Source organism: Rutidosis leptorrhynchoides, chromosome 5, assembly GCF_046630445.1.
Source record: "Rutidosis leptorrhynchoides isolate AG116_Rl617_1_P2 chromosome 5, CSIRO_AGI_Rlap_v1, whole genome shotgun sequence".
Taxonomy (NCBI): Eukaryota; Viridiplantae; Streptophyta; class Magnoliopsida; order Asterales; family Asteraceae; genus Rutidosis; species Rutidosis leptorrhynchoides.
In genome coordinates, this window is record NC_092337.1 from 77,487,839 (window position 1) to 77,497,743 (window position 9,905).

The following is a 9,905-nucleotide window of genomic DNA, read 5'->3' on the forward strand; positions in this document are numbered from 1 at the left end:
GACGATGTGTACAACGCCAATAAGCTACACCCGGAGGGTTAGCTACATCACAACAATACATCAATATATATATAACAATATATAACCGCTCAAGGTTAACCCCTTAACCCAATACCGAAACCAACTACCAAATACCAAAATGAAGATTGGCCGAACTACACGAGCCTTAGTAAATCCGCATCTACACGAGACTACTATCTTCAACAACACAACAACAACGAGGTTGGCTGAACTACACGAGCCTTAGTAAATCCGCATCCACACGAGATCACTACCTCAATAAGATGACCGAAACTACACGCGTCATCGTGAATCCACATCCACACGTGATCCACTTCCCAAATCAAAACCCACATCATCGGGGTTACTCAAATACCAAACCCACGCCGTCGGGATTATACAAATCCACATCATCGGGGTTATCCAATTCACAACTCAATATCAACCCTTCGCCATTGGGGTTATATAATCCACATCACAAGCACATGTGATGACGTACACACAAAGTGTGCACCTCGCCCAAGGTGGTCAACCAAAACGCACAACCGTGCCAATTGGACCCATTACACAAGTCCATCAAATCTACCTATATGTGAAGTGAGCTCTATAACCGAGAACCACTTCACCCGACCCGCACCCATCCTACACATTCATATGCACATAGTATATTAACACTCACTTTGTCGTCTTGATGAATGCAACCGAAATAATCCGCAACTCGCCAATGAAAAGTACCTATTCCATTATCACAATACAAACAATACACTTAGAGTGGATTTATAAACCAACTCAATTCGACACTTAGTGCAATTTCAACCCATTGCACTTCCAAGCACTAAACCGCATCCAAACCAACCAATAATCACTAACACAAGTGAGAATGATCGTAATGCACCAATTACGCCCAATCATAAGGGTTAAACACCCATCTTGCCCAATTTGCCACCTAAACCCTAATTTTAACCCATTTCCAAAATTTGTTAACCAAATACACCCAAATGGGTTTCAACACCTCCATAATTACTAACCCAAGTGATTAAACCCAATTACAAGCCCTAATCATGGCCAAATCGGTTTTCAACTCAAAACCCATCCAAGTATCAAATATAACTAGTCACCATAAACCCACTTCATCATCTAAATGGGTTTCCCCATTAACAAGCTCAAAACCCTAACTTTAATATCAAATCAAACAATGAAACTCGGAGTTAGAACTTACCAATACCACCAAAATGATGCCGTTGACGAGTAGAACAACTTTAATACTTGAGACTTGACCCGATTCACCCTTATTCTTCTCCAAATCAAGCTTTATCTCTCTAGAAATCTCCCTCTCTCACTAGGGTTTGAAGTGTTTGTGTGTGTGGATGTGAAAATGATCCAAAACTGGATCCAAATCTGAGTTAAAGCCACAAATTCGTCTATAAGTGAAATTACCAACTTACCCCTCATTTAAACCTTTAAAATAAAGAACCAATTCTCCCAGGCCATTATGCGCGGCGCGCAAAAGAGTGCGCGGCGCGCTCTAACAAGTAAAATTCGAACAGCAGCCATATTTGTCCAGATTCTGATTCTGATGTAATTTCTGAAAATGCATAAGTGTTAGGATGACTTTTAGTGGCGCTTTCTGGTGCACACATTTACTAACACTTTCAGGAACATTTTCTGATGCATTAAAAATTCAGGGTGTTACAACTCTCCCCCACTTAGATTCGATCACGTCCTAGTGATCCTAGTCACTTAACCGATCAGACCCGCACCCTATGGTCCTCAAACAAATGTTACAATCCGACTTCCACCACATTACACATTAACCCGAAGTTTATTCCATTGACTAAATACACACTTGCACGCATTCCGAAGCATGTAATACACACCATATCCGAAGTCTATAACGATCACTTAGAATACGCGGAATCGCCACGTATTCTTCCAACTCCTCTAGGCAATTCTTCTCAATGAGTCACATTTAACAACTGAATCGTCACCCGCGATTTATCGAATCCGCAAATCCGAGCACAAGAACTTGCTCAATCCCTCACGTCGGGAAAACTCAACCAATCTCATACTGAAATATCAACTCCTAGCGTACCATAACAAGTACATCACTAGTAACAACCACATACCAAAATAAAGGCAACCATCTAACCGAGGAAGACCGAATAAAAGCGAATCCTTACGGATAACACTTACCACTCAACAATCATTGTAGTGCGCAAACACGTCTATTATGCAACTACCGTAACATCATAAGCAAACGGCTAAAACCGATAGCGCCCGAAACGACTATGGCAACGCAAATCCCAAGGTGTACAAAATCGACTATTGTAACACCCTCAACAACATGTGAGCGAAACACGGCTATCGCATCACCAATCACACAACATGGTCCTCACGACCCCACCATTGGCTTATAAAACAACCAATAGTTTACACATCCAACACATGATGGCTGGCCAAACTACACGCGCCTTAGTGAATCCGCACCACACGCGACTCACCACCTCCACCGCACAACAATCGGGATTGGCCAAACTACACGCGCCCTAGTGAATCCAAACTACACGAGAGTCACTATCCCAACAGAATGACTGCATCCACTCGTGTCATTGTGAATCCGAACTACACGAGACCCACTTTGGCAATAAGATGACCGAACTACACGTGTCATCGTGAATCCGCATCAACACGCGATCCACCTCCCAAATCTCAACACAGGAATGGTACTCCCATTCCCCATCGGTACTCACATTTCCCAATAACGTTATACCATACCGATATAACACTACTCCCAAGGTGAAGTTAGCGGACCACATCAACGGCCATAACTGTAACGACCCGGATTTTTCCCATCGTTTTATAAATATGAGATTAATATTTACATAAATTAAACATTACCAACATGATAAGCAATCCAAATTGTTGAGTCTTGAGTTTTTGAAAAGAGTTTTACACAACGTTTGACCATCCAATTTGACCGATGATATCACGAACTATATAACATACGATAATTATATGATTATGTACATATACGTATTTATACATATTTAACATGATCTAAGGATGGTTTAACATATCATTGTGTACTAATAACAATGAGTTATAAGTATACTTTGAGACTACTAACTTAAGTTTTCAAAACGGTACCTATACGTAACGTTCTTTGACATATATACCTATAATCTATAATGCTTATACAAGTATCGTATAAATGCGTATTTAATTACTTTAAAGTGCTTAAATACATAAAACAATATAAGTATATTCACAAAATATAGTTATATTTGAATTCTCGTTCCGTTTCCTCAGAATTTCTATACGTATACCTAGGGTATATGTAACCGTATTATACGCAGCTTCTAGATGTATTTACTATTGATAAATACCAATTATTAGACCTCAATTATCTGCTCTTAGTAGCCTTTGTTAGTCAACAACATGTGGGACCAAGTGTTAACATCTAGGAAGACTTATGAGCTAGAAATCAAAACATAAAATCTATATATACACATACATATATACGCCAATATACACACACATATGCTTTCATATCAACTTTTTTTCAAGTTAGATGATCTTCTAAACTCTCTTATCTTCAACCTTCAAGAGTTCTTCAAGGTCTTCATAAGTTTCTAGCTTCATAATCAAGGTAAAACTATGTTTAAACTTTGATTCAATTCATGTAAGTTAATTATCTTAAATCAAGATATAAACTTACTTACAACCTTTGTTTCTTTTCATGATTTCACTTCTTAATCTTTCAAGTCATCAAGAACAAGTTTATATCTTGTTTATTCAGTAACTTTCTTCATCATACTTGGGGTATAACCTTGGTTCATCATCTTGTTCAATTCATATATAACTATCTTAATACAAATATATAACAACAAGAACATAGTTTGAATGATTTCAAACTTGTTTGCAAACTAAATAGATCCTTCTAACTTGACTTTTAAAACACTTCAAGACCTGTAATATATCATAATGATATGCTAACTTAACAATATACAACTTGATTTTACAAAGAACACCTTAAAACTGAATCTACGTCGTCGGAGTGCAACCGGGGGCTGTTTTGGGTTGGATAGTTAAAAAGCATCTTAAACTTTGAATTGGAAGTTTATATTCTGGAAAAATGATATTTCTTATGAATATGTTAACATATAAAAATCTCATGGTGTAACTCAAAGTGTAAGTATTTTTATCATCTAGATGTTGTTTTTATGACGGAAATGATCACTTTCATAAGATTCACCTAAGTTTGACCTATAACCTGTGATTTCGAATACAAACCAAGGTATTTACTGTTCATATTCATAAATATTGGCTCGATCCATGGAAGTGGCAAGTTGAACCAATAAAAACGGAGTTGTATTGAAGAAACTACGGCTAAAACAAAATCGGGTATTCGAAGCTAGTTTAGCTACGAAATTATTTGGAGTAAAACTAAACTAATCATATCTTTGCTAATTAATATGATATTTTATATATATTTACTTATGATATGATTTTATATATTTCAGGACCACTCGTAAACAACACGAGAAGATTAATTATAAGACCTCATGATTGTACACAATACGTCATTTGACAACACGGTACTTTGGGTCACGATTTTAAATCATAAGACACCATGTACACAATACGTCATTTGACAACACGGTACCATGGGTCGAGATTAATTCCGATCAATACGAATACGATGGGGTCTTTATTTATTTTATTGAACAACTAATTGTGGACTACTAACATCGGACTGCTAACCACGGACTATTAGATATTAAAAGTATTATAAGTATACATGTAACGATTATTTGAAAAGAAAATATGTTGATATATTATATATGGTTAGGTTCGTGATATCTATCGGAGACCAGGTCGGGTTATATATCTTCAAGGCAAAAGTGAGTATATAGTCCCACTTTTAAACTCTAAATATTTCGGGATGAGAATACATGCATTTTATGATTTACGTTATGGACACAAGTGATGAAAAATATATATTCTACGTTTTGTTGTACCACTGGCATACTTCCCTGTAACTTGGTAACTAGTATTTACATGCGGTATTGTAAACGCGAATCCTGTTGATAGATCTATCGTGCCTGACAACCCCAACCGGACTGGACGACCAGTATTCAACGGTTGCACAGTACTTCGTTTCGGTAACTATACTTGGTACGGTGTAGTGAGATTTCATAATAAAGGGAATATGCGACGTTGATTAAATGTTAAGTATGGTTATCAAGTGCTCAACCACTTAGAATATTTTTTTTATTAAAACGTTTGTGTATATGAAATCTTGTGGTCTATATTTATAACGCTGCTAGCATTAAACCTATATCTCACCAACTTTGAAATGTCCCGTTCATATTGATTATAAACGTTCCATATTAATTGATTTCGTCGCGAGGTTTTGACCTCTATATGAGACATTTTTCAAAGACTGCATTCATTTTTAAAACAACCATAACCTTTATTTTATCGATAATGGTATAAAAAGCATTACGTAGATTATCAAATAATGATAATCTAAAATATACCATTTACACACGACTATTACATAATGGTTTATAATAAGAATATATTACATCAAAAATAAGTTTCTTGAATGCAGTTTTTACATAATATCATACAAGCATGGACTCCAAATCTTGTCCTTATTTTAGTATGCAACAACGGAAGCTCTTAATAATCACCTGAGAATAAACATGCTTAAAACGTCAACAAAAATGTTGGTGAGTTATAGGTTTAACCTATATATTATCAAATCATAATAATAGACCACAAGATTTCATATTTCAATATACATCCCATACATAGAGATAAAAATCATTCATATGGTGAACACCTGGTAACCGATATTAACAAGATGCATATAAGAATATCCCCTATCATTCCGGGAAATCCTTCGAACATGATAAAAAACGAATTCGAAGTACTAAAGCATCCGGTACTTTGGATGGGGTTCGTTAGGCCCAATAGATCTATCTTTAGGATTCACTTCAATTAGGCGTGCACTAATTCTCAAAATTAGTGATGTTCCCTAATTCTTAGGCTACCAAGCAAAAAGGGGCATATTCGGCTTCGATCCTTCAACCATAGAAAGTAGATTCATGTACTTGTGTCTATTTTGTAAAACATTTATTAAGCTGCATGTATTCTCATCCCAAAAATATTAGATTTTAAAAGTGGGACTATAACTCACTTTCACAGATTTTTACTTCGTCGGGAAGTAAGACTTGGCCACTGGTCGATTCACGAACCTATAACAAATATGTATATATATATATATATCAAAGTATGTTCAAAATATATTTACAACATTTTTAATACGTTTTACTATTTTAAATTTATTAAGTCAGCTGTCCTCGTTAGTAACCTACAACTAGTTGTCCACAGTTAGATGTACAGAAATAAATCGATATATATTATCTTGAATCAATCCATGACCCAGTGTATACATGTCTCAGGCTAGATCACAACTCAAAGTATATATATATTTGGAATCAACCTCAACCCTATATAGCTAACTCCAACATTACTGCATATAGAGTGTCTATAGTTGTTCCAAATAATATATATACATGGGTCGATATGATATGTCAAAACATTTGCATACGTGTCTATGGTATCCCAAGATTACATTAGAATACATGTATAATACAATATAAGTAGCTAGGATATGATTTGTATAGAATTGTTACAATATTTCCCGTAGCTACAACAATCAAAAAATATCCAATCTTGTTTTACCCATAACTTCTTCGTTTTAAATCCGATTTGAGTGAATCAAATTGCTATGATTTAATATTGAACTCTATTTTATGAATCTAAACATAAAAATTATAGTTTTATAGTCGGAAAGATAAGTTACAAGTCGTTTTTGTAAAGGTAGTCATTTCACTCGAAAGAACGACGTCTAGATGACCATTTTGGAAAACATACTTCCACTTTGAGTTTAACCATGATTTTTGGATATAGTTTCATGTTCATAAGAAAAATCATTTTTCCAGAAGAACAATTTTTAAATCAAAGTTTATCATAGTTTTTAATTAACTAACCCAAAACAGCCCGCAGTGTTACTACGACGGCGTATATCCAGTTTTACGGTGTTTTTCGTGTTTTTCGGTTTTAAATCATTAAGTTAGCATATCATATAGATATAGAACATGTGTTTAGTTGATTTTAAAAGTCAAGTTAGAAGGATTAACTTTTGTTTGCGAACAAGTTTAGAATTAACTAAACTATGTTTTAGTGATTACATGTTCAAATCTTCGAATAAGATAGTTTTATATGTATGAATTGAATGATGTTATGAACATCATTACTACCTCAAGTTTAGTAGGTAAACCTAATGGAAGTGACAAGAAATGATCTAGCTTCAAAGGATCTTGGATGGCTTGAAAGTTCTTGAAGTAGAATCATGACACGAAAACAAGTTCAAGTAAGATTATCACTCGAATTAAGATAGTTATAGTTATAGGAATTGAATCAAAGTTTGTATATGAGTATTACCTTGATTTAGAATGATATATTGCTGTAAAAAACAAGGATTTCTTGAGGTTGGATGATCACTTTACAAGATTGGAAGTGAGCTAGTAAACTTGGAAGTATTCTTGATTTTATGAAACTAGAACTTGTAGAATTTATGAAGAACACTTAGAACTTGAAGATGGAACTTGAGAGAGATCAATTAGATGAGGAAAATTGAAGAATGAAAGTGTTTGTTGGTGTTTTTGGTCGTTGGTATATGGATTAGATATAAAGGATATGTAATTTTGTTTTCATGTAAATAAGTCATGAATGATTACTAATATTTTTGTAATTTTATGAGATATTTCATGCTAGTTGCCAAATGATGGTTCCCACATGTATTAGGTGACTCACATGGGCTACTAATATCTGATCATTAGAGTGTATATACCAATAGTACATACATTTAGAAGCTGTGTATTGTACGAATACGAATATGGGTGCATACGAGTAGAATTGTTGATGAAACTGAACGAGGATGTAATTGTAAGCATTTTTGTTAAGTAGAAGTATTTTGTTAAGTGTCTTGAAGTCTTTCAAAAGTGTATGAATACATATTAAAACACTACATGTATATACATTTTAACTGAGTCGTTAAGTCATCGTTAGTCGTTACATGTAAATGTTGATAAATGTTGTTAACCCAATGTTTATTATATCTAATGAGATGTTAAATTATTACATTATCATGATATTATGATATATTAATATATCTTAGTATGATTCATATATAATTAGTAGTCTTGTTTTACATATGTAGTTCATTGTTAATATACATAATGACATGTTTACTTATCATTTATCATGATTAAACATAGTGTAACAATATCTTAATATGATTCATATGTAATTAGTAAGACGTTATAACGATAATCGTTATATATATCGTTTCAAGTTTCTTAATTCAATAAACACGATTTTATGTATATAACTCATTGTTAAAATACCTAATGAGATACCTACTTATCATAATATCATGTTAATTATAAATATAATCATATATATGTCATCATATAGTTTTTACAAGTTTTAACGTTCGTGAATCACCGGTCAACTTGGGTGGTCAATTGTCTATATGAAACCTATTTCAATTAATCAAGTCTTAACAAGTTTGATTTCTTAACATGTTGGAAACACTTAATCATGTAAATATCAATTTCATTTAATATATATAAACATGGAAAAGTTCGGGTCACTACAGTACCTACCCGTTAAATAAATTTCGTCCCAAAATTTTAAGCAGTTGGAGGTGTTGTCGTATCTTCTGGAAATAAGTGCGGGTATTTCTTCTTCATCTGATCTTCTCATTCCCAGGTGAACTCAGGTCCTCTACGAGCATTCCATCGAACTTTAACAATTGGTATCTTGTTTTGTTTAAGTCTTTTAACCTCACGATCCATTATTTCGACGGGTTCTTCGATGAATTGAAGTTTTTCGTTGATTTGGATTTCGTCTAATGGAATAGTGAGATCTTCTTTAGTAAAACATTTCTTCAAATTCGAGACGTGGAAAGTGTTATGTACAGCCGCCAGTTGTTGAGGTAACTCAAGTCGGTAAGCTACTGGTCCGACACGATCAATAATCTTGAATGTTCCAATATACCTTGGATTTAATTTCCCTCGTTTACCAAATCGAACAACGCCTTTCCAAGGTGCAACCTTAAGCATGACCATCTCTCCAATTTCAAATTCTATATCTTTTCTTTTAATGTCGGCGTAGCTCTTTTGTCGACTTTGGGCGGTTTTCAACCGTTGTTGAATTTGGATGATCTTCTTGGTAGTTTCTTATATTATTTTCGGACCCGTAATCTGTCTATCCCCCACTTCACTCCAATAAATTGGAGACCTGCACTTTCTACCATAAAGTGCTTCAAACGGTGCCATCTCAATGCTTGAATGGTAGCTGTTGTTGTAGAAAATTATGCTAACGGTAGATGTCGATCCCAACTGTTTCCGAAATCAATAACATATGCTCGTAGCATGTCTTCAAGCATTTGTATCATCCTTTCGCTCTACCCATCAGTTTGTGGATGATAGGCAGTACTCATGTCTAGACGAGTTCCTAATGCTTGCTGTAATGTCTGCCAGAATCTTGAAATAAATCTTCCATCCCTATCAGAGATAATAGAGATTGGTATTCCATGTCTGGAGACGACTTTCTTCAAATACAGTTTTGCTAACTTCTCCATCTTGTGATCTTCTCTTATTGGCAGGAAGTGTGCTGATTTGGTGAGACGATCAACTATTACCCAAATAGTATCAAAACCACTTGCAGTCCTTGGCAATTTAGTGATGAAATCCATGGTAATATTTTCCCATTTCCATTCCGGGATTTTGGGTTATTGAAGTAGACCTGATGGTTTCTGATGC